General features: G+C 39.3%; 1 protein-coding gene and 1 long non-coding RNA gene across 2 annotated transcripts in view; one reads left to right on the forward strand and one right to left on the reverse strand.

Moving 5' to 3' along the window:
• Nucleotides 1–25780, reverse strand: LOC143647071 (uncharacterized). Its single transcript, XR_013157815.1, has 3 exons — nt 25542–25780; nt 2146–2614; nt 1–1471 (listed from the first exon to the last, which is right to left on the reverse strand). It is a non-coding gene; the product is annotated as an uncharacterized LOC143647071 (long non-coding RNA).
• LOC143647066 (uncharacterized) overlaps nt 25759–26718 on the forward strand; it is a 49109-nt gene continuing 48149 nt past the window's right edge. Inside the window, 1 exon segment of the mRNA XM_077116696.1 lies at nt 25759–26056. The gene's annotated coding sequence lies outside the window, so the exon portion shown is untranslated.

Raw genomic sequence — 26718 nt, forward strand, 5'->3', positions numbered from 1 at the left:
AAACCAGAGGCAGAAATATCTCATAAGCATAAGCAAAAAGGGGGATTGGGGAACTGAAATTCTGTAGAACAGGATGGGTTCCAGACCTGAAAAGTGTAGGAAAAGGGAACACTAATGTGGGAGAAAATTTAAACAAATCATAGCAGCTGGGGAGCTGTGTCTGCACAGAAACAGAAAAGATCAAGATATCCAGAAAAGGAACAGAGAAAAGAAACTTTCTCTAGAAGGTGAAAAAATCGCCCAAAAAGTTCCAACTTAAACATTTTATCACATATCCAGGGCAAAAATCAGATGAAGAAGCACTGAGAAAATCTAAACAGTTAACACAGGCTACACTAAAGGTTTAGAATAAGTTGGACCAAACATCAAACAAAGAAAAGCATTAGAACAAAGCCAATCAAAATAAAACCCTAGACAACAGTGAGAAACTGACCTTCAGAGTTAACTCATCAAGATAATTAGATGCTCTGATGGTTAAGTTTTGGTGTCAACTTGGCCAAGTGATTATGCCCAGTTGCTACAAGGATATTTCATGGCTGGTTGATAAACCCGAAGGCTGGTGCATGTCAGTTGATTGCATCTGTGGGTGATCATATCCACAATCAACTAAGGCACATCTCCCTCAACAAGATAATCCAATCAGTCGAATGCTGTTAAGGAAGACAGACTCATTCACTGCTTCTTCAGCCAGCAAGGCTTTCCTGTGTTCGCCAGAACCTTCATTGCAGCCACCAGCTTCACATCCTGCCCTTCGGATTTTGGACTCTTCCATTCTCATGGTTGTGTGAGACACCTTTATAAATTTCATATTTACAGATCTCTCTTATTGGTTCTGTTTCTCCAGAGAACCCTGACTAACACAGGTCATATCCAATAGAAAATGGGAGGAAACACAGTCCATCATGGAATCTAAGTCCAGAATCACCTCCCCTCTCTTCACTGAGGACTTAACCTACAGGAGGACTCTGAAGTAGGCAGTTATGGAGACTGTTGAGAAACCATGTAGCTTTGGAGGAAACATCTGTGGGGAAAAACACAATCTATCACAAGGAGGGGCAGAAATACATGACAGGCCAAGGACTGCCTCATGGAGAGGGTCAGGTTCACTTGGGTGATGCTCCTACAACTGTCCATCCTGATCATATGCCTGCCTCTTCCAAGAGTCCAATGGGCAAGTAACCAGGTATACTTCAGGTGATGGTCATCTTCTGGAAGGGTGTCCCTGACCCTACATTGGGTCCTATAGGTGTACTTGGGCCTGCACTGCTAGAATTCTCATTCTAAAAGATAAGTTGCAATTATGTCTCCCAGATTCAGATGCACCACAGTTGGATGCATACTTGGCTTCCCAGGAAGCAATGGAGTGACAATGGCCTCTCTATGAAGACCCTCAGTTAATCCTTGTCTTCAAAAGCCCTTGGATGTATGCAAAGTATTAGGAGTGTGACAAGTTTTTTCTGGTGACCTTACCCTGTTTCAAAAAAAAAAAATATATTACCAAGAGCTTAATACTACATTTAGAGAAAAACATTTGATGATTTTAGGGAAAAATACAGTGACAAATGATCCACTGGCACAATAATGAAAAGTTAAAACAAATGTATTTATTAAATATAAATTGCATAAGGAAAGCTATTTAGATTAAAAAATGATAAAATTGTGAACCTGTTTTTAGATTATGTGTCTATTAGTATATGTCGAAAAACTATGTGTGATACAATGGTGGCATTTTATGTAATAGAATAATAATTTAGAAGGGCCTTAATATAAGTGCATGGATCTGAACTTTGATGCCACATGAGAAGGAGGGAACAAAGTGAGGCAACTGTATGCTGCTCCTATGGATGGTCAGGCTTCCCCACCTCCTCCTTGTTCCTTGAGAACCTGGGTCTCTACATGACAGTGGTTGGGGGATTATTTACATCAACATTCTCAGAAATGTGAGTTAAATTGAGGAAAATAATTTCAAGAGATGGTAAATGCAAGTTTTCTTTTTTCCCACATTTTCAGACATATTTGGAAGATGGGAATATTCCCACAATTTATATAAAATTTTAAATAATATATATGTATGTATTAAAACATCATTTAGTAATCTCTAAAACTGTGCTGTTTGAATCTTGGATGCAAAATAGCACCACTTACATGTTAGGGAGTTACATGTTGTGAAGCAAGAGCGAACCCCAGGCAAGGCCAGGAAATTCCTCCAGAGCTCCTCTCTGCACTTGCACTTATGTATGGCCACTGAGCACCCCCCGCAGCCCACACCTCTGTTGTACCCTGCAGGAGAGGTTGTGTCTGGGCTCACTCTCAATTCCTGTGTCTTTCACACAGTAATCCACAGCCATGTCATAGCCTCTCAGGCTGTTCAGAGCTTTAAATAAACTTCGTTCTTGGAGTTGTCCTTGGTGATGCTGAGTCGGGACTGAAGAGAGTGGTTTATTGTATACATCTCCATCATAATCCATGGTATCGACCCACTGCAGCCCATTTCCCAGAACCTGATGGATCCAGCTCATAGCATAGCTGATTAAAGAGAATCCTGAAACAGTGCAGGTGAGGACAGGGTGTGTGAAGGCTTCACCAGGTCAAGTCCTGATTCCTTCAGTTGTACCTGGAAGACCAGGAGAACCACAGTGAGTCATAGGCTCAGATGCATTATCCCTATTACCTTCACGTTTTAATCCCTGAGACACTCACATCTAGGAGCTGCCACCAAAAAGAGGATAAACCACAAAGGTTTCATATTGCTGTGGATGAGGCCCATGATGCCCAGGAAATATTTTCCAGACTGAGGGGAACCTGAATATAAGTAAAAGTGTGCTGTGGTTTCATCTGTTTGTCTGTGTAATGATTTACATTTGGGAGGTAACTCTGTACATAAAATGAAAGGGGATGAGGGGAGGTCGTTATCTTAAGGACACCCTGGAAGGAGGATGCTGACTGAACCCTTGGAGAGCACAATCCTTTCCCTGTGGTGCCCCTCACTAATGCCTAGTTTCTTAACATTCAGATAGGAAATGTCACACGGGGTTTCAGATGGGGCCAAGGATCAAGACTGGTTCTGGGAATATAGTCAATGGGCTCCTACTCCTAGGAATTATATACATGTAGTTGTGTTTATATACATATATTCCATATATATGGAATATATTATATGTACATATTCCCTGGCCATGTTGGATATAATGGATTCTGGTTGATATTTTAATAGCAGTGGAGGGGAGGGTGTTTGGTACCATCTTCCCCACTTTGTTGATGTCATCCTTCAGCTGTAACTTTATGTATGAAATTTTAATAAGTTGTCAGGGTATTAGGTATTTTCATTATTGTTATTAGTGGTATAATTCCCCATGGAAACCAGAGAGGATCTGTGTGTGCCCTCATCTCTCACCAGACTGCACAAGCACCACCTGCCCTACTCCTGCCCTGACATGTCACACCTGTGCAACTGGGGCAGCTCCACACCACTCACCTTGAGTTTCCTCACTTGAATATTCATGGGGTTTGATTTACTCACCTCTTAGTATGTTTTTCTACCTTATCACATCATGAATACAATTTGAAGGCAGCATATTGTAAACTAGCTATTATAATAATAATAACTAAAGATTAAATAATAAATACAGTAAGAAATTAATCTCTAGCCTGGTTACAAGTTGGTGAAATAGCAATGTGAGGTGAAAAGGACTTTGCTTGGATGATAAAGTCATCAATGATTGTGGCAGGATTTGGGGATTCAGGAGAACATCAAAAAGCATGTTCCAAGTTTTAGGACCTAGCACACGAAGCATTCATAAAGTCCATGGATGTAGGTTCTGTGAGGGGAGGTGCAAGCAGGCAAATCAAATTCACATGTGGAGTAAGTTTTATCACAGTGAGGAAACTGTACTGCAGGTCAAAGTGCATTTTCCATGGGTGGCACATCTCTTTGGTGCACTGCGAGGTTGGCGTTTGGTTACATGTATTCTCATAGATGAACTTCTGTGTATATTTAACATTTAATCTGAAAGGGGAAAACCATCACAACTTATGTCCTGTGGACACAGGTGAAATCCTAGAGAAACCGGTTAGGAAATACACTCTAACACTGAACCTCTCTGACTATCTCCTCTGTCTTCCCTCAGAGAAGAGGACCAAAACCAGGGACACTAATGAAAAGAAATAATTACAGCTGTAGGAGGGAAGAGTGAGAAAAACAACATCTACCCTCAGGAGATGCAATTCATGCTAATTCCTCCAAAACTGCCTCTGAGGAGGATGGACAGGGACACATAGACAGCTACAACCCCAACTCAGGTTCACAATCTCTGCTGAAGAAGAAGGCTCAATCTTTTTTTTTTTTTGAACCCTGGGTATTACATATTTCTTTCTTTCTTTTAACCTTTTTAAAATTGTATAATATAACAGATACACAAGGAAAAGAAAGAAAAAAGCAATAATTTTCAAAGCACTCTTCAAAAAGTCGTTACAGGACAGATCCCAGAATTTACATAGACTACCATACCATCATCTCAGATTTTTCCTTCTACCTGCTCGAGAATGTAGGCTAGAAAGAATAAAATTTTTTTATCATAATAAATTTTTTATCATAAAAAACAATTTTTTTGTGTGAAAAGTAACATATATACAAAGAAGCAATAAATTTCAACGCATAGCACAAGAATTAGTCGTGGAACAGATTTCAGAGTTTGGTATGGGTTACAAATCCATAATTTCAGGTTTTTACATCTATTTGCTCTAAGATACTGGAGACTTAGAAGAAATATCAATTCAATGATTCAGCAATCATATTCATTTGTTAAACCCTACCTTCTCTATATAACTTCACCATCACCTTTGATCTCTCTCCCCCACTCTCTAGAGGTATTTGTGCTATGGCAGTTCTAACTTCTTCATGTTAGAAGGGGCTGTCAATAATATGGGGTAGGGAGATGGAACTAGCTGATGTTCTGGAGAGGCTGGGCCTTCTAGGTTTTAGGACTTATCTGGTCCAGTGACCCATGTGGAGGTTGTAGGTTTTTGGAAAGTTATCCTAGTGCATGGAACCTTTGTAGAATTTTATATATTGCCCTAGGTGTTTTTTAGGATTGGCTGGAATGGTTTTAGTTGGGTTAAGGCTCAGTCTTACAATCAGAGAATGTCCTCTTAGCACAACCTCCTCCACCACACTGACAATGACTAAGTAAACGTGAAGGTGGAATACACCTGAGAGTGCTAGAAGGAAGGAATAAATTATCTCTAGATTCCAAGCATTTGCCACACCTCAAAATATACACAATGGTTTAAAGATTACCTGTGAATATATGGTCAATGTCTGCTTCAAATGTAAGGTTTCATTTAAATAAAAAACACACCTGAAAAATTAGCACCAGAGATATGAGAAAGATCACCAATACAAGTTTTCCTTGATTTCTTTCTGAACACATCATGAGGTACTGATCCCATAGGAAAGTCAAGCTCTTTCAACAACCCTATTATGTCCCTGACACTTCCCTGAGCAACTATGGTGGATCTTTAAGGGATTTTGGCATTGCATGATTTAATTTTCTCTTGAGGAGATAAGGAATGCAGAATACCAGATTACTTTAGAAAACAGACCACTGTGGGGAAAGTTGGCTGCATGCCTAGGAAAAAAACCTCCTCATTTTTAACAATAATGAGGAAATAAGAGTGTGGTGAAATATCTGTACAAAAGGCTTTAGAATTACGTTATCTAAGCACATTTGTGTATATAATTGGAAATACCTGAAAATCCTGATATAAAGAATCTACTTCAGATTCTTGACTGCTTCCACCTTATAGTTTGATACCCAGATGGCACTTAACTCAAAGCTTCAATCAAAATACCAGAGTTTAGCGAAGCTTTTCATAGAGCATCCATGTGAAAATATACCCATAGCTATGTGAATTACTTAAATCTGTCAGGAAATCATATTTGTTACTACTTAGGCATAATAAATGAATCTTTAGTAGCTATTATTCTAATTAAAATTTTTAAGTGTACCTTTATAATGCTTTGTTATAACCTTCAATCACTATACATTGAGAGTCTCCTATATGCCAGGCAGTCTTCTAAGAATTGGGATTACATTGGTGGGCAAGGCAGATGATGACCTACCTCTAAGGAAGTTCATATTATTTCTATTCTGATTAATTAAAAACAAAACAAAAGCCCACAAGAAACTCTAGTATTGTTAACCCCCAATTTCACAAAGAAGAAATCCGCTTTACAGAAGATGAGTCACATGGTCAGCTCAGGTCAGGCCAGTGGCAGTTAGGAAACCCGGCCAGGCCAGGGAAATCTGGTCCAGTGATCTGTCACCTTAACAGATCCCCCAAACAGTGATCACTGTTTAATGTGAAAGACCTCAAATTTAGGTAAAATTATTCATTCTCTACAAAGGGTACTCACACAAGTGTCTATTTTCAAAAAAATACTCCAATGATTTAGACTGTTTTTAATCTGCCTTGACCATTCATCACATGGCTAGGTACTTTCAAAGCCTGCAGCAAGGAAGGCTCACCTGGAAGCCCCAAAGTCCCAGACGTCTTTAGCCTTGTGGGGAGAGGTAGGTGCAGAGGCAGTGCAAGCATCCATCCTGCTTCTCAGTCACTACCTGGCATGTCAGGACTCTTTCAAGCCTAGGACCTTTGAGGTAGGGTGTGCAAAGGCTAGAAATACAGGAACAAATCCCAGGAGAGGGAAGGGGTCCCTTTCTCTTCACACTAGCTGGATCCAGACTGCATTGAGACACTTGTCTATACTTGGCAGCCAACTCTAAAAGAGCCAGCATCACAGTCAGGGATGTGCATTTGAGACCCAAAAATCAGGATTGAGGGGGTCTAACCTGGGGAAAAGAAGCCTGACCATGAGGCTGTTCTGTGCAGGCTAATCCCAAGATTAATTCCAAAATACCCAGTCAAATTCAACACAAAGGGAACCGAGGAAAAGAGCAATCCTACAGTAAGAACAATGACTTTTCCACTACAAATTTCTCTGCTCCATTGGAGTATTTCTTCTTCCCCAAAAGTACCAACATTGAAAGAGTAAACACTAGCTGTTTATGTTTGGGTGATTTGTCCACATGTGCATACCCTGTGATTATTTTAATGGGAGGTCCCCGGTATAATGGGCACTCTTGTGACCCTACACTTGTTGGTAGCAGAATGGGTATCCCATAGGTTGCTCTGCCCCTGAACCTTCTGTGTTTCAGAAAAAAGATACAATAAGAGGGAAAAGGAAACGAAACCAGGGTACACACACGGCCCTTTCTGAAGAGCTCTCCAGGTGCAGGAAGTTCTTTGGTGGGCACCCAGGAAGCTCTATAGCCTTCACTGTCCTGTACAGGTGTGGCTGGCCACATTCACCTTTCCAGCTCTGAGCTCCCTCTGTGTCTAATACCCCACCCTTCATATGACGATCTTTGTTTCTTGAATTTTCCTTTCTGGGACCCACACACCTCCCAGGCTCCACTCCATCCCACCTGTGGTTCTGTCCAACCTTGCCAGCCTGGTGTCAGAAGGTCTGTGTGGTGAGAGACCAAGAGGTAAATGGGCTGGGATTCACACGAAGAGCACTGAATAGAATGACTTTATCATAAGGATAAGTTGCAACCCAACAGACTGGACTGAATGTGGGAAAATAAATTTTGCATTTTATATTTCAAAAATCTATATCTTATCAGGAAAATGGTGAGATCCTGTTTCAGGGCACAGTTTGTGGAGTTGATAGTGTATGAACTTATGTGACAGTTACCTGTGCTCTTGTGCACTAGTCTGATATTTAAACAAAAATCCAGTCTCTTGTTAAAGGTGGAGATAACTGTACTTACTGGTAGCTTCTGAGATGGGTGGTCTGTTTTGGAAACAGACATGCATTCATAGCAATTGTGACTGTATACAATCAAACCTTAGTCCTTCACCTCAAGTCTTGATTACACTCGTACCCCCCTGAGAAAGTCCAAGAATTTTGCTCTGATGATGACCGATGTCTTTCAGATGCAGAGCTGGCAACCACAACTCCTTACCTAATGGATACCATCTACCATGAGTAAACCAGGAGGAAAATAAACTACCTGTGTCTTATTCTTATATTTTTCTTATTATTATAGCTGAAGTAAATATTCTAAGTGACCTAGAGATACCTAAACATAAGGTGCTTGGAAAAAGTGACTAAATAATACAAACAATAAAAAACAGGTCAGGATAAAAGTAGCAATAAAAATATCAAAATGCAATGGGTAAGAATGAAGCTGATCAGGTCGGGATTAAGGCAATTCAGAATTTGGGGTAATGAAGACATTGTCTATATTCCAGAATTTCACCTACTCCATGAGACCAAAGGAAAGGTTTATTTTGTACAGAACCTAAGGTTTCTGTAGCACATAATCTAAATCAACCTGTCTGGTCAGATCATTTAAACAATCCAAACACGGGGAGCCCAGAATTACAATGAGGACCTTTAATCTTGTATAGCTTAATGTAATGCCTGGATTCATCCCAGAGTATATTAAGAAGATAATAAAAAGTACTGGCAAAGCCTCTTGAGGGATGGAAGAATAAATATGGAAGTATTAAACTTTAGCACTGGGGAAATCCTGATACTGTGTCAAACATTAAGGACACCCAAATCAATAGGCCAAACCCTTGATCTTGAGGCTTGCTCTTGTGAAGCTTATTTATGCAATGGGGAAGCTTACCCTACCTATAGTTATGCCTAAGAGTTACGTCCAGAGGACCTCTTTTGTTGCTGAGATGTGGCCTCTTTCTCTAAGCCCAACTCTGCAAGTGAAACCTTTGCCCTCCCCCCTACTTGGGAAATGACATCCAGGGGTGAAAGTCTCCCTGGTGGCATGAGAGATGACTCCCAAGGATGAGCCTAGCCCTGGCACTGTGAGAGCAACAATGCCTTCCTGACCACAGGAGGAAAAGAAGTGTAACAAATAAGGCATCAGTGGCTGAGAGTTCAAATAGTAAAGAGGCTACTCTGGAGGTCACTCTTACACAAGCTTCAGTTAGACATTGCTACCTATCATAGTTTGCCAAACCCCAACCAAAACCACTCCTGCCAATCCTAAAGAACATCTAGAGCATTAAATAAGGTTCTACAAATGTTCCATACATAAAGGTAACTTTCCAGAAACCTACAACCTCCGTATGGGTCCCTGGACCAGAGAAGTCCGGAATGCAGAGAGGCCAGTCTCTCCACAACATCAACAAGTTCCATCCCCCTATCCCATATTATCAACAGCCCCTTCCAACAAGAAAAAGTTAGAATGGGCATAGCCCAAATACACCTAAAGGGTGAGAGAAGGATCAAAGGTGATGGTGGAGTTATACAGGGAAGGTAGGGTTGAGCAAATGAGTATGACTGCTAAATATGGATATTTCTTTCAGTCTCCAGCATTTTAGAGCAACTAGAAGTAAAATTCTAAAAATGTAGAACTGTAACCCATGCCAACTCCGAAACCTGTTCTACAACTAATTGTTGTGGTGTGCTTTGAAATATATTGCTTTTTTGTATATCTTATTTTTCACAAAAAAAGAAAAGGAAGAGTATAATAAAGAAGATAGGACTTAATAAATGAGTATGACTGCTGAATCATTTTGATATTTCTTTTGATCTCCAGAGTCTTGGAGCAGCTACAAGAAAAAATGAAAAATGGTGGAACTGTAACCCATACCAAACCTTAAAATCTGTTCTATAACTACCTGCAAAAATATACTTGGAAATTTATTACTTTTTTGTTTATATTATATTTCACAATTAAAAAAAGTTAACTAAATAAATAATAAAAAATTTTAAAAAGAAACATATATTAAAACCTCTGCAATTGCTTTTCTCTTTTCAGTTCTGTCAATTTCTGCTTCATTATTTAGGGGCTCATGGTTATGTGTGTACGTTTATAGTTGTTACGTCTTCCTTATGAATTGCCCCCATCTTTTACTATCCTTTTACCTTCTACTTATTTATATTATTGAATCTAGGGTGTCTCTTGTATATAACATATAGTTAGAGCTTCTTATTTATCTATTCTCACAATATCTGCCTTTTCATTGGAGTAGAAATCCATTCATATATAATGTAATTATATTGAGTGGCTGCAGTTATGGTTCCCATTTACTATTTTCCCACCTCTGTGTATATGCATGTGTGTTTGTTCCTGTTCCTCCTTTCTGCCTTTTTTTCTATTACACAATTATTTTGTTTTGGTTTACCATTTTAATCCGATTTTTAAAAAACTTTTTAAAATTGTAGAGTATATATATAGCAAAGTCAGGATGGCATTGTTGATTCCATGTTGCCAGGGCTATAAGCTTCACAAGAGCAAGCCTCAAGATCAAGGGCTTGACCTATCAATCTAGGTGTCTCTAATGTTTGACACAGAATCAGTGGATTCCCTGGTGGCAAGGTATTATAGTTCCATATTTTTTCTCCCATCCCTCCAGGAACTTTACCAATACTTTCTGATTATCTGCTTAATATATTCTGGGATGTATCCAGTCATTACATTAAGCCATACAGGATTAAAGGTCCTCATTCTTATTCTGGGCTCCCTGTGTTTCAATTGTTAAAATCATCTATTCAGGCAGGTTGAGTTAGATTATGTGCTACAGAAACTTGAGGTTCTGGACAAAATAAAACCTTTCTTCCTTTGGTCTCAAAGAGTAATGAGGTTTTAAAATATAGACAATGTCTTCCTTACCCCTGTGTTCTGAGTTACCTTAATCCCAACCTGATTGGCTTCATTCTTATCTTTAAATAACAGGTTATACATATATAAAATAGCTTCTGAAAACCCAGAAATAATAATTTCCTCTGTTGTTTTTTGCCTACATAGTTTTTAGTTTCTAATGATTGCTCTGGGATTACAGTACTAATTTCAATTTATACAGTCTATTTCAGGCTAATCCTGAATTCTTAAGTCTTAAAGATATTAAGAGAAAAAAATTTGTTCATGTAATAATCTTTCATATTTACCCATCTAGTTAACATTTTTATTGCTCTTTCTTCCAGTGTATTTAAGTTGCTGTCTGGTATAATTTCCTTTGACGTTGAAGGATTTCCTTTAGAAATTCTTGTAAGGCAAGTCTGCTAACAATGGATTATTAGTCTCAGATAAGAATGCCTTCAATAGCAAGCTTGGAATAGGTAGTTTCTTCAAGACTTATATTCAGAGAGAGATTTTCTTTAGTGATCAGTTGGCTGCTATCTAAATGTCATGTTCTTTAAGAAATAAGAAACATGTCTTCATGTCAGTACATTTATTGAATAATTATCACTTTATGGATAACACAAAATCCAGATCTGCCCCTGCATTGTTTGTGAAACTTTTAGATTAGGTTGAACATGTGACTTAGCTACTGTCTTCTTTGCTTTGTGTTATTGGCCCTAGAATTTGATAAAGCCATCTCACACACCATCCCATCTTTCCCATGAAGTAACCCAATGATTTGATCAGTTCATGTAATGAGGGTGAGTTTTGGGGTGAATCATTTATGCCAATAAATCCCAGGATGCAGTTAAAGGATGATGTACATGACGTGCTTACTTAAGGTATAAATCCAAACCAGAAAGTGATTTAAATGACCAATCTAAGTATCTCATTGTCTGAAATGCTGATTTAGTTAAATGGTGTTAATTTAGGCATTCTTCAATTTTTGATTGCTGAAATATCAAAATCATTTGTCCAAAGAAGTAGCAAAATTTAGTTAAATAACCAGAGATTTGAATTGTTCTGATTTATCTATTTAAGATGAAAGTATCCAGGGGAGGGCCACAGTGGCTCAGTGGCAAAGTTCTCGCCTGCCATGTTGGAGACCCAGGTTTGATTCCCAGTGCCTACCCATGTTAAAAAAAAAAAAAAAAAAAGGAAGTATTCCCAATTAATTTTGAAAGCAGGCTTAACCAAACTGCATAGAGATTCAAAGCTGATGTGCCTTTTGTTTATAGTTAGGACAATCAAAGTTTAAAATCCTTCTTGATACTTCCAACACCTGTGTCATCTCAGATTGATTATCTATTGATGGTCTTCTCTCATTCATGTTGAAATTTTCTGATTCTTGGTATAACAAATAATTTTTCATTGTAATCTGGACATTGGGTTATATGTTACGTGACCCTAGTTACTACTGATACATCTGTTTGCCTGCAGCCACTCTGTTGAAGTATACAGGTCCATTTGGAGGGTGATGTTCAGCTCCCTACTGGGCTTACCTGATACCACCCCATTACAAAATACAGCCCTAGGTGTTCCATCTCTCCTCACTCTGCTCAACCCCATCTGGAAGCTGACAAGTGGGATGGAATGCAAAGGGTTGACTAGTACTGCCTTGCCCTGAGTCATTCCCCTTACTGTTCTGTATGAGAGTGGAAGTTCAGCTCTCTGTTCATCCCTGCTGTTAACTTCGGCAGCTTTTCCTTTGTTGTTTGGGCATGTGTGTATTATCAAAAATGTTTTTATTATGGCTTTTCTTGGTCATTTTTGGAGAGAGGCATATCTCTTTGTCTGTACCTTTTAGTTCTGGGTTGTAGGCTTCTTTAGCACCTTTGGGATATATTGGAGGCACTGTGAACTCACCACCATATTTTCTCATAAGTTCTGAAATCCCTGGGTCAACTTGCATTTTTCTTTCCATGACTCAGAGCCTTCCCTATATTTATTTGTTGTATGATGTCCAAGATTTTTTGTTGTAAGAGGAAGGAGTAGTGAGGAATGGGGCTATTCCATCTTGACTTGAGCCAAAGTCTGACAGTTGGATTTATCAGACAAACTGGGTCCCTTCTGAGACTAAAAGAGAGTGATATCTGGATGTCTGAGTGGCAGAACATGACAGAACATATGATCACCACATCTATAGAAATTGTTCCTGGATAATCTGAAACAGGAATTACTTTGTCACTTACACTCAAGTTCTACCCACTTTTTCAGTGGCCCAACACAGCCAGATGGTGTTGAGGATCTTATTTTCTTGGGCACTAACCGTAGAATTTCCATTCAGTGCTTGTCCTTGTCCTCTCTGTTTACAGTACCCAATAAGGGCCAGAGGTTAGAACACTGGATGTAGGGAGTGAAGCTGCCCCCAGCCTAAGCTTTTTACATCACTGATAAGAGTTTGGCATCAGTGTCTCCAAGGTTCTGTGCGCTTTATGCTTACTTTTTTAGCTAAGGTATGCTTCTAGCGACACAAGTCTTATCTTCCAGGGTTCAGAAATTTCTTTTAATGTTTTTTTTTTCTGAAGCCTTACCTCCCAATTCCTTTCACCCAACCCACTCCCTTTTAACCTATATTCCAGATTTTTATTTTGTGTCTGGCTTTGTTTCAGTCTACTAATGTTGCCAGAATGCAGTATACCTGAAATGGATTGCCTTTTACAAGGGGGAATTATTAAGTTTCAAGTTTATAGTTCTAAGGCAGTAAAAATGTCCAAATTAAGGCATAAACTAGAGAGCCTTCATTCAAGAAAGACCGATCATGTCTTGTCATGACACGGGATTTCTTGTCAGCTGGAAAGGCATGTGGCTGACATTTTCTGGTCCTATGATTCCAGGCTTTCTTGCTTTCAGTTTCTGATTCCAGTAGCTTTCTGCATCAGTTCTCCAAGCATCTCCAAATGTCTTATCTAGACCCTGGTCTCTGAATGGGATCTGAGCTCTTTCTCTCTCCGAGCTTTTCAAGGACTTCAGTAAACTAAGACCCACCTTGAATGGGTGGGGTAACATCTCCATGGAAATAATCTAGTCAAAAGATAATACCCACAGTAAGTCTACACCCACAAGACTGGATTAAAATAGCATGCCTTAAACCTAAAGAACACCTAGGGCAATATATAAGATTCCACAAAGATTCCATGCACTAGAGTAACTTTCCAGAAACCTACAACCTCCAGATGGGTCCCTGGTCCAGATAAGTCCTGAAACCTAGAGGGCCCAGCCTCTCCAGAACATCAGATAGTTCCATCTTCCTACCCCATATTATTGACAGCCCCTTCCAACATGAAAAAGTTAGAATGGCCGTAGCCCAAATACTCCTAAAGAGAGGGATGGAAAGATCAAAGGTGATGGTGGAGTTATACAGAAGAAGATAGGGTTTAACAAATGAATATGAATGCTGAATCATTAAATTGGTATCTCTTTTAATGTCCAGTATCTTACAGCAGCTAGAAGTAAAAACCTAAAACTGTGGAATTGTAACCTGTACCAAACTCTGAAATATGTTCTGTAACTACTTGTGGTGTTGTGCTTTAAAATTTATTGCTTTTTTGTATCTATGTTATCTTTCACAAAAAAGAAGGAAAAAATGGATTGTGATGATAAAAAAATATTTAAGCCTTCTAGCCTCCTATATTCTGCAGCTAGAGTAGCCTCTTGACTCTATTTGAACTCTCTCAGCCACTTCTTTTCTCCCTTTTGGTCAAGATGGCATTGTTGCTTGCACAGTGCCAGGGCCAGGCTCATCCCTGGGAATCATCTCCCATCCCACCAGGGAGTCTCTCACCCCTGGATGTCATGTCACATGTAGGGGGGAGGGCAATGGTTTCACTTGCAGAGTGGGGCTTAGAGAGAGGCCACATCTGGGTAACAAAAGAGGTCCTCTGGATGTGACTGTTAGGCATACCTACAGGTATGCTAAGCTTCTCTACTACTTATATAAGCTTCACAAGAGTAAGCCTCAAGATCAAGGACTTCTTATCCAATATCTTACCCTATTTCTATCTCCTGATGGTCTCTGTTACCAACGAAATATTCCAAGTTTATTCACTAATGTCAGTTCATATCAGAGAGACCATACAGTATTTGTCCTTTTGTTTTTGGGTAATTGGATCTGAAGGGATACAGATTGTGCAACAGGACTGCATATAAAACTCAGAAATGGACAGCACAATACTACCTAACTGTACTACAATTATGTTAGAACACTGAACGAAGCTGAATGTGAGAATGAAGGAGGGAGGAGGGCTGGGGCATAAATGAAATCAGAAAGAAAGATAGATAATAAAGATTGAGATGATATCATCTAGGAATGCATAGAGTGTATAACGATAGTGACTAAATGCAATTTTTTTAAATCTTTTTATTTTTTTAAATACCAAAAAACACAAAGAACATGCAAACATTCCTATTTTGATCATTCCATTCTACATTTATAATCAGTAATTCACAATATCATCACATAGTTGCATATTCATCATCATAATCATTTATTGGAACATTTGCATCTATTTGGAAAAAGAAATAAAACGAAAACAGAAAAAAAATTTATACAAACCATACCCCTTACCCCTCCCTTTCATTGATCACTAGCATTTCAAACTAAATTTATTTTAACATTTGTTCCCCTATTATTTATTTTTATTCCATATGTTCTACTCATCTGTTGACAGGGTAGATAAAAGGAGCATCAGACACAAGGTTTGCACAATCACACAGTCACATTGTGAGAGCTATATCATTATTCAATCATCATCAAGAAACATGGCTACTGGAACACAGCTCTCCATTTTCAGGCAGTTACCTCCAAGTCCCTCCATTACATCTTGATTAACAGGGTGATATCTACTTATTGTGTAAGAATAACCTCCAGGATAACCTCTTGACTCTGTTTGGAGTCTCTCAGCCATTGATACTTTGTCTTATTTCACTTTTCACCCTTTTGGTCAAGGTTTTCTCAATCTCTTGATGCTGAGTCTCAGGTCATTCTAGGGGTTTTCTCAATCCCTTGATGCCGAGTCTCAGCTCATTCTAGGATTTCTGTCCCACGTTGCCAGGAAGGTCTGCACCCCTGGGAGTCATGTCCCATGTAGACAGGGGGAGGGTGGTGAGTTTGCTTGTTGTGTTGGCTGGAGAGAGAGGCCACATCTGAGCAACTGTTCTAGTTTGCTAGCTGCTGGAATGCAACACACCAGAGATGGATTGGCTTTTAATAAAAGGGGATTTATTTTGTTGGTTCTTCAGAGGAAAGGCAGCTAACTTTCCACTGAGGCTCTTTCTTACGTGGAAGGCACAGGATGGTCTCTGCTGGTCTTCTCTCCAGGCCCCTGGGTTCCAACAACTTTCCCCGGGGTGATTTCTTTCTCCATCTCCAAAGGCCTGGGCTGAGCTGCAAGTGCTGAGATGAGGAATGCCAAGCTGCTAGGCTGTGCTACATTGCATTCTCTCATTTAAGCACCAGTCAATTAAGTCAAATGTCACTCATTGCAGCAGACACGCCCCTTAGCTGACTGCAGATGTAATTAGCAACAGATGAGGTTCACATACCATTGGCTTGTGTCCGCAGCAACAGAACTAGGTATGCTCACCTGGCCAAGTTGACAACTGAATCTAACTAACACAGCAACAAAAGAGGCTCTCTTGGGGGTGACTCTTAGGCCTAATTTTAAGTAGGCTTGACCTATCCTTTGTGGGGTGAAGTTTCATATGAACAAACACCAAGACTGGGGGCTCAGCCTATAGCTTTGGTTGTCCACACTGCTTGTGAGAATATCAAGAATTCAACTTGGGGAAGTTGAATTTTTCCCCGTTCTCACCATTCCCCAAAGGGGACTTTTAATGCGCAAATTTTAAAAATGTTTTTGCATGAGGAAGAACAAAGGAATGTCATTACTGCAGGGTGCTGAAAATAGATGGTAATTAATATTTTAAAATTTCAACTTATGTGTGAGACTAAAGCAAAAAAATGTTTATTTGGTACAAAATTTATATTTTGACTACTGCATTTCCTAATATAACTTATGTAGAAGAAAAAAAAAAGATCAAGAACTTGGCCTATTGATTTGGGTGTCCCTAATGTTTGACACAGTATCAGGGATTTCCCAAGTGGTAAAGTTTAATAGTTCCATATTTATTCTCTCATCCCTCTAGGGATTTTGCCAATACTTTTTGATTATCTGTTTAATAAACTCTGGGATATATCTAGGTATTACATTAAGCCAACATATCATTCTTAGTAACAACTGGACAGAAGCTCAGCAGGGATATAGAAACCACGAAAAACACTATCAACCAACATGACTGACATTTACAGAACACTCCACACAGTGGAAGGCACCTTTTTTAATTTAAACACACAATGGACACTATCAAGACAGATTAATGCTTACCCAAGAAATATTCTCTATAAATTTTAAAATACTTGCATATGTAGAAAGACGTAAATTGCCAAAAATATCTCAAGAAGACAAACAAAGGCACTGAATTAGCAATTAAAATATCCCCACAAACAAAAGTCTAAGACGGATAGCCTTATTGGTGAATTTTTTCAAATATTTAAAGAAGAAATAATACCAATCCTATGCAAACACTTTCAGAAGGAACACATCCTAAATCATTCTTTGAAACCAGTATTATCCCGACAACAAAGCCAGGAAAACACATCACAAGAAAGAAAAACCCACAAACCAATATCCTTCATGAAGAAAAGTACAAAAAAGTCTTTATATTAGGAAACAAAATTCAGCAACATATTAAAAGGATGACAAAACATAACTGACTGGAATTTATCCCAGGAATAAAAGGTTGATTTAATATTTGAAATAAATTAATATAATATACCCAGTTAACAAACTAAGGAAGAAAAACCATATGATCATCTCAATCAATGCAGAAAAAGCATCTGACAAATACAATATCCTATCATGACAATAAACATCATTTATGACACAGCAGACAATATTTATGAAGTACTAACCCATGCCACTCTGTGCAAGTGTTCTTTTTTTTTGTGGCATGTGCAGGCTCCGGGAATCGAACCTGGATCCCCTGCATGGTGGGTGTGTGCAAGTGTTTTTTTATTTAGGCTAATTTCCTGAAACTCTCACAGGTAAAAACTGCCAATTATAACTTGAACCTAGATCTGACTGACACAAAAGTCTGTGATTTTAAATGCTACACCCTGCTCAAACAGCTAGGTGTTTTCAGAGTGAAAGTTTGTTAAAATCCCCAGAATTCATTGCTGACAGAGTTAGATACAATTCATAAATTGGAAAGACTTTAGCCCTTGCTTCTAGCTCATTAGGCTTCTCCCATAAAGAGTGCTGAGATGGGGTTGCTTAATGGAGTCCTTTAGGAGGGAACCATTTTGGAAAACCTCAGAGCCAACAGAGCCCACACAGCCAGAGACCTTTGGAGCTGTAGAAGGGAAAATGCCCCAGTAAGCTTTACGAAATGACAGAAAGCTTACAGATGTCACTGTGTGCCTGAGAGATGTCCAGAACCCAAAGGTCCCAGCAGACACCAGCCACATGACTTCCCAGCTAACCTGTCTGTTCCTGATCCATTGACCTTTTTTGAACCATAGAATGGAAAAGCTAATCATAATTTATATGGAAGTGTAAGGGGCCCCTAATAGCAAAAGCCATTTTGGAAGAAAAAAGAATGAAGTTGGAGGGTACACACATCCTGATCTTAAAACTTTTCACAAAGCCACAGTGACACAACAGCATGATACTGGTACAAGGACAGATGTACAGATCAATGGAATAGAACTGACAGCTCAGAAATCAACCCTCACATTTATGGCAAACTGATTTTTGACAAGAGGGCAAAAACCACTGAATTAGCAGGGAACAGTCTTTTCAACAAATGGTGCTAGAAAACTGGATATCCATTTGCAAAAGAAAAGGAGGTCTCTTACCTCACACCATATACCCCAAATCAATTCAAAATGTATCAAAGATCATATAAGAGGTAAAACCATCAAACTCCTAACATAATGTAAACCTTCTGCTCCTCAAAGGATTTTATCATGAAAGTAAAATGACAACCTACACATGGGAGTAGATTTTGGAAACCATGTTATCTGATAAAGGTTTAAGATCCAGAATAAATAAAGGAAGACTTTAACTTAACAAAAACACAACTCAGTTTAAATATGGGCAAAAGACTTGAACAAACATGTCTCCAAAGATATACAAATGGCCAGAAAGCACATGAAAAGACAGTCAACATCATTAGCTATCAGGCAAATGCAAACCAAAACCACAATGAAATATAATTTCACACACATTGTGGCTATTGAAAAAAAGGAAAATCACAAGTGTTGGAGATTTGTGGAAAAATAGAAACACTCAATGTTTGTTGGTGGCAATGGAAAATTATGCAGCTACTATGGAAGACAGTGTAGTGGTTCCTAAAAAAGCTGAGTAGAAAAGTACCATATGACCTGGCAATCCCACTACTAATTATACTCCCAAAAGAACTGAAAGCAGGGACTTAAACAGATCTTTGCACACTGATGTTCACAGTGGAATTATTTAAATTTGGCAAAAGATGGAAGCAACCCCAAGTGTACATCAACCGAAGAACAGATAAATAAAATGTAGTATGTGCATACAATTGAATGTTATTCAGTCATAAAAGGAAAAACAATTGAAGCCCTGATACATGTTTCAACATTCATGAGCCTTGAAGACATCATGTTGTGTGAAAGAAACATGTCACAAAAGAAAAAAAAAACAAGAAAGAGTGACAGGAACAGGGAGGGAAAGTAGAAATAAACTGAGAAACTGTCCTAATAGAACAGGGTACCTAGAAAGTACTTCTCATGTATTGGGTGGCCTTACATAAGTACTTGATCAATACTACAGAATTCTAGAAGTGTTAAACTTACAACTAAATCATTCCTAATTTGGAAATGACTATGCCTGCCCAGTACAACATCAAAAATGACAATGGTCAGTGGGCTGGTTTGAATCTATTACGTATGTACCCCAGAGAAGACTATGCTTTTTCTCCATTCTTGTTTTTGGGTGCATGGTCCGGGAATCAAACCTGAACCTTCCACATGAAGGCAAGCATTCTATCACTGAACCACCTGTGCACCTGAAGACTATGCTTTTTTTTTTTTTAACTTTTTTTTAGTGTATAGTATTACATATATACAAAGCAAAGAAATATAAAAGCAATAGTTTTCAAAGCATTCTTTAACAAGTAGTTACAGGACAGATCACACAATCCTCTCATATTTTTACTTCTAGCTACTCCTGAATATAGGAGGATAGTGGGCTTACATATTTTTTTTTATCATCACAGTCAACTTTTTTCCTTTTTCTTGTGAAAAATAACATAGATGCAAAAAATCTATAAATTTCAAAGCACAGCACCACAGTTACTGTAGAACATATTTCAGAATTTGACATGGGTTACAATTTCACAATTTTAGGTTTTTACTTCTAGCTGCTCTAAAATACCGGAGACTGGGCGGGCCGCGGTGGCTCAGCGGGCAAAGTGCTTGCCTGCTATGCCGGAGGACCTCGGTTCGATTCCCGGCCCCAGCCCATGTAACAAAAACGGAGAAACAGAATACAATAAAAAACAAGAAAATGTTTAAAAATGTTTCCCTTTCTTCCTTCTTTCCTTCCTTCCTTCTCTCTGTCTTTCCTTTAAAAAAAAAAAAAAAAATTAAAAATAAAAAAATAAAAATAAAATACCGGAGACTAAGATATATCAATTTAATGATTCAGCATTCATATTCATTTGTTAAATCCTATCATCTCTGTATAAATCCATTATCATCTTTGATCCTTCCAGCCCTCTCTTTAGTGGTGTTTGGGCTATGTGATTCTAACTTTTTCATGTCGGAAGGGTCTGTCACTAATATGGGGTAGGGAGACGGAACTATCTGATGCTCTGGAGAGGATGGGCTAGGTTTCAGGACTAATCTGGATCAGGGGCCCATCTGAAGGTTGTAGGTTTCTGGAAAGTTACTCTAGTGCATGGAACACATGTAGACTCTTATATATTGCCCTAGGTGTTCTTTAGGATTGGCTGGAATGGTCCTGGTTGGGGGTTGGCAGGTTATGATAGGTAGCAAGGTCTAACTGAAGCTTGCTTAAGAGCAACTTCCATAGTAGCCTCTCGAGGCTATCTGAACTCTGTCACTGATACTTTATTAATTACACTTCTTTTCCCCCTTTTTGGTCAGGATGGAATTGTTGATCTCTGGTGCCAGGTCTGGGTTCATTGCTGGGAGTCATCGCCCACATTATTAGGGAAACTTTAACCCCTGGATGTCATGTCTCATGTAGGTGGAAGGACAATGATTTAACTTGCAGAGTTGGGCTTAGAGACACTGAGGCCACATCTGAGCAACAAAAGAGGTCCCCCAGAAGTAACTCTTAGACATGCCTATAGGGTCTAAGCTTCTCTGTAACCTACATAAGTTTTATAAGAGCAAGCCTCATGACTGAGGGCATGGCCTATTGATTTAGGTGTCCTTAAAGTTTGACACAGTATCATGGGACTCCCTGATGTTAAGGTTTAATAGTTCCATATTTTTCTCCCATTCCTCACTGGGACTTTGCCAATACTTCTTGATTATCTGCTTAATATACTCTAGGATGTATCCAGGCATTACAATAATCTATATAGGATTAAGGAACCTCTTTCTTATTCTGTGCTCCCTGTGTTTCAACTGTACAAATGAGCTGTATAGATAGGTTGAATTAGATTATGCACTACAGGAAATTTCAGTTCTAGACCAAATAAACCTTTCTTCCATTGGTCTCAAAGAGTATGCATGGTTCTAAAATATAGACACTGTCTTCCTTTCCCCTATGTTCTGAATTACTTTAACCCCAACCTGTTCGGCTTCATTCTTATCTCTAAATATCAGGTTATATATATAAAACAGCCTCTAATAAAATTCAGAATTAATAATCACCATTTTGGACTTAATAAGTCTGCTCCAAAAGCTTACAATCTAGGCCCCTGTTTTCTTATAAGCATTTTCTAAAGGTGCCCATACCATTTTTGATCTTTTGTTTCTGACTTATTTTACGACTATGCTCTTTTAATCCATTCTTTTGGGGGCTGACCTATGGGTAGGTGGGATCTTCTGATTAGGTTGTTTCCAGGGAGATGCGGGTCATTCAAGGTGGGTCTTAATCTCCTTGCTGGAGTCTTCTCTGAAAGGATAAAAGACAGGCAAAACTCAGAGAGCTCAGAGAAGCTAAGAGAGAAATGCCTAGAGACATTTGGAAAGAGAGAGAGAGCCATTTTGAAACCAGAACTCAGACGAGAAGAGATAGCAAACATCACCATGTGCCTTTTCATGTGACAAAGGAACCCTGGTTGCCAGCAGCCTTTCCTCAGAGAAGGTACCTGCCTCTTGATGCCTTAATTTAGACATGTTCATGGACTTAGAACTGTAAATCTGTAACCAAATAAATCCCCATTGAAAAAGCCAACTCATTTTTGGTACGTTGCATTCTGGCAGGTTTAACAAACCAAGTCAGTTTAATCTGAATCCATTTCTTGTCTTTCTCCAGTGAGGAGGAAGATTCCATAAATAAGGGACCTGGGCTCATTCACTTTCTTTCCTGGTTATTTATATCCTGGCTGACTCAATCCCCTTTCAACCTCTCCTGTTAACAGTTATATCCATAAACCTTCCCTGTGAATTCCTGCAGCACTTATACTTTAGTTTTATCATAGCATTCACTATATTGTACCATAATTGTTAGGAATTGTTCTATCCCACTAGATCACACCTTGTTCAGCTCTGTACTTCCAGCATGCATTACACTGCCAAGCACAGAGCAGGGACAACAAGGTGAATGGATGAATAAATAAATGCAGTTGAGAGTATGGTTTTATACTCTTAAAAAAATGTCTACATAGGATTTAGATAACCCACAACAGCCCAGGTATTTTCAGTCTTTTTAAAGTAAAGCAATTTCTTTATTCATGAGAAAATAATACGTTTTTGTTTTTTTTTTTAATATGGGCAGGCACCAGGAATCGAACCCAAGTCTCTGGCATGCAGGTGAGAACTCTGCCACTGAGCCACCATTGCTTGCCCTGAACAATACTTTCAAATGTGCTATACATTTAAGATTTTTTTTTCAAAATAAAAATAAATTCTTTTCACAAACTAGGAATAAATGGAAGGGAATCTTCTTTAACAAAAACCTCCAAAAAACATCTATAGCAACCATAGAATGATTCTCTTTAAAAGCATAATGCTCATTATCAGTATTTATAAACAATTCTTTCTACAGATCCTAGCCAAGACATTAAATTGATCTGATATTACCATTATGTGGAGATTAAATAATATCTAAAAACTTCAAAGAATCTACAGATAAATTTTTAGAATGAGAGAGCTCAACAAGATTGCTGGAAAACTGAACAAGTATAAAAACAAGAGGAGTTTCACAAAGTTTAGTATATTACAATTAGTAACTGTGCTGGTTTGAAATGATGTATGTATCCTAGAAAAGCCACGTTTTAATCCTAATCCAATTCCATAAAGGCAGCTGCTTTTCTAATCCCTATTCAGCATTGTAGTTTGAAACTGTAATTAGATCATCTCCCTGGAGATGTGATGTAATCAAGAGTGGTTGTTATGCTGGATTAGGTAGATGTGTATCTCCACCCATTTGGGTGGGTCTTGATTAGTTTCTGGATCTATAAAAGAGGAAACATTTTGGAGAATGAAGGAGATTTGGAGAGAACAGAGAATGCTGTAGCACCACGAAGCAGAGTCTACCAGGCAGTAACCTTTGGAGATGAAGAAGGAAAATGCCTCCTGGGGAGCTTCATGAAACAGGAAGCCAGGAGAGAAAGCTATCAGATGACACTGTGCTCACCATGTGCCCTTCCAGCTGAGAGAGAAACCCTGACTGTGTTCGTCATACGCCTCCTCACTTGAAAGAGAGAGACCCTGAACTTCATCGGCCTTCTTTTTTTTTTTTTTTCCATCAGCCTTCTTGAAGCAAGGAAACTTCCCCTGGATGCCTTAGATTGGACATTTCTATAGACTTTCTAAATGACTCAACTAGAAAATAGTTGAGACATTTTCTTGGCCTTAGAACTGTAAACTAGCAACTTATTAAATTCCCCTTTTTAAAAGCCATTCTGTTTCTGGTATATTGCATTCAGGCAGCTAGCAAACTAGAACAGTAACTTCTTTCCATCAAAAGACACTGAACAAAAGTGAAAAACAAGTCATAAAGTGGGATAAGATATTTATGATACTGCCAAGCATCCATATCTAGACTATATGAAGAATTAAACAACTCATTTTAAAAGAAAACAACACAGGAAAGACATGAAAAGGCATGAAGGGTCCATAAACACACCAAAATGTGCTGAAATTTACTGAGAACCAGAGAATGCAAATTAAGGCCACCAGATACCTTTTTTTTTTAGTATTCTTTTTCTTTTTTTTTCTTTTTTGCATGGGCAGGCACCAGGAATCAAACCCGGGTCTCCAGCACAGCAGGCAAGAACTCTGCCTGCTGAGCCACCATGGCCCACCCACCAGACACCATTTTATACTCACCAGATTGATAAAATTGTAAAGGATGTAGAATAGCAAGAAATATTATAAACTGCTGTTTGAAGTAGTTTTATCATTTTGGAAAAACAATTTGGTATTAAATTATGATGCTGAACAATGCAATATTCATTACTCAGCAATTCTACTACAAAGGAAATATCCCAGAAAAACCCTTAATGTATAAAAGCCCAGAAGATACATGTAAGAATCATCATCTTTCTTCTGAGTGCCTCTTCCTTTGTTACTTCCTCCTCTACTCAGGTGTCTGTGGACCCTAGGATTTTCAGTAGCATGACAAGTGAGATCCTCCTAGCACCTGGGGCAGCTGAGCTTTGAGGCCCAGATCTGGCTCGGCCATTCTTCTTGGGGACCCTTAACTACCAGTCTTCTCTTTTGAGTTGGGACCTGCTGCAGAGAGGAAATCTCCTCTCCAAGGAACCTCACAACAGGGCTCTGTCCCTGGTGGGCTGGGCTTCTGAGCTCCTTTCTTGGAGCTCACTTCTCAGTCACTGTTGAGGCAGGGGACCATGCTTGCCAGGTGCACAGGTAGGAAAAGAGGTCTGGAGACTTTTTCTTTTCCAGGTGCATTCTCATGCACGATGCCTCAGCCACTGGCCTCCAAGCCTAAGTCTTCTAAGGCAGCGACCACTGTCCGCCTAGCTCCAGCTCCACAGGATCCCCTCCTTTATACCCTGATGAGTTTTTGCCTTTATAAAAGTCCTTTCCTTTCGTATTAGAAGGGTCTCAGGAGGAAGTGGAGGTAAATCTGCCATATTTAACAGGAGGTTTTCTATATTCTAAACTTTGCCAGGGTTTAAAAGAGACTTGACCAACTAAAGAAGCCGCTTTGTTGAGGTTTTTATTGGGCTAACAATCTCGAGGGCCTGAGCTTACAGAATTGGTTTCTCTGGGTCGGAAAACTGAATTCCAAGTTTGGGACTGGGTCCAGCACATGGGAAATTGCCCAGTGCACCTTTTCTAAAAGCACGGATGACCACGCTGAGCCTTTTAAAAACAGTTCAGGGACTAAGGGGACTCTGCCGGCAGATCCTTCACGACGGAATGATTTTACACGTCCCATCAATCGGGTTAAAATTCTACCTGTTTAATCGAGTCTACGATGCCATCAGTTTTAAGATGCATGACTGTTTCCCGAGTCACTAGGAAAGAGAAAATGCTGCAACTCAGCAAGAACACACAATTCATTCTAAAATATCCTGTCTTTTTAGAGATGCTAAAAAGCAAAGAATACACACCTTAAAATTGAAGAAATATAGCGGTTCTTTCGTCACTTTTCTCTTCGTGATAGTTTAGGGGGATGGGCTTCTGAGACTCAAGAAGCTCCTCCGGCTCCGGAATGTGCACTCCCTACTCCTCCCGGACTCACCCACTAGACTGAGGTCGGCACCGGAAGCATCTTGCTTTCTCCGGATCGCGGGAGAAAGGGCCTGTTATCGCGAGAGTTTCGTGCTCCCTGGCGTGTCCGCCAGTGCCCAGATCACGTCACACCGCAAAGGGAGTCGCAGCCTGGGGTGAACAGGACTATGGATTTAAGATGGCAACGGGGATTGTGCTTGTCGTAAATGAGTCTGCCGTTCTCGTGGGCGGGCCCTGGGCTGGCGGGAGTGGTCGTTGGCCCGGTCTGGGGCGCGGAGGGCCCCCCAAAGGCGGGGCAGCGGCCACCCGGGGCGAATGAACCCACGCCGGTCTTCGTCTTGTTAGGAAAGGGGGGTGAGGGAGTTTGCTGGCAGCGCCCGCCCGCGGATACCAGGTAAAAGTTTTTAATTACTTTATTTTCAATCAATGAAAACCAGCTTGTAGAGATGTTATTTAATAGGAATGTATTAAGATTTTAAAAAGATATGGTAGTTATTAAGAAAATTGTGAGCTATCGCGCACATATGCTAGAGTTATCAGATCATAATAAATCTCACTTGAAACCTTAATATACATCAAACAAAATTCTATATACTTAGAATGTACAAACTCATTATTTCTCACCAAATATTACATAGGAGATTATTCACGTTGATGGATGAGACCTCTAAGCTCTTAGACATCTTTAGGGGGTGTCAGGGTCAAGTGTTATAAGCTTAAGTAATAGGTAGGTTCACTTATTGTTTCCTTTTTAAAAAGTGGAAAATGAGAGCATGGAAAGCCAAGTAACTCCAGAATTCTCGCCTGTGTGCTCATATTTTCTCTTATAGCTTTCCTTCTGATGAAATATATGAACCTAATCTTCCTCTTTTAACTGTACTCACATTCAGGTTTGTAATTACACTTATAGTATTGTGCTACCATCACACGGCATTGTGCTGTCCATCTCTTAATTTTTACATTCAACCTTATTAAATATTCTGTCCTCCTTAACCATCAGTTCCCCAGTTTCTGTGCTGTTTCTATAATCTGTGCTCTGAAAATTAATTCCCAGAG

Source organism: Tamandua tetradactyla, chromosome 9, assembly GCF_023851605.1.
Source record: "Tamandua tetradactyla isolate mTamTet1 chromosome 9, mTamTet1.pri, whole genome shotgun sequence".
In the NCBI taxonomy this organism is placed as follows: Eukaryota; Metazoa; Chordata; class Mammalia; order Pilosa; family Myrmecophagidae; genus Tamandua; species Tamandua tetradactyla.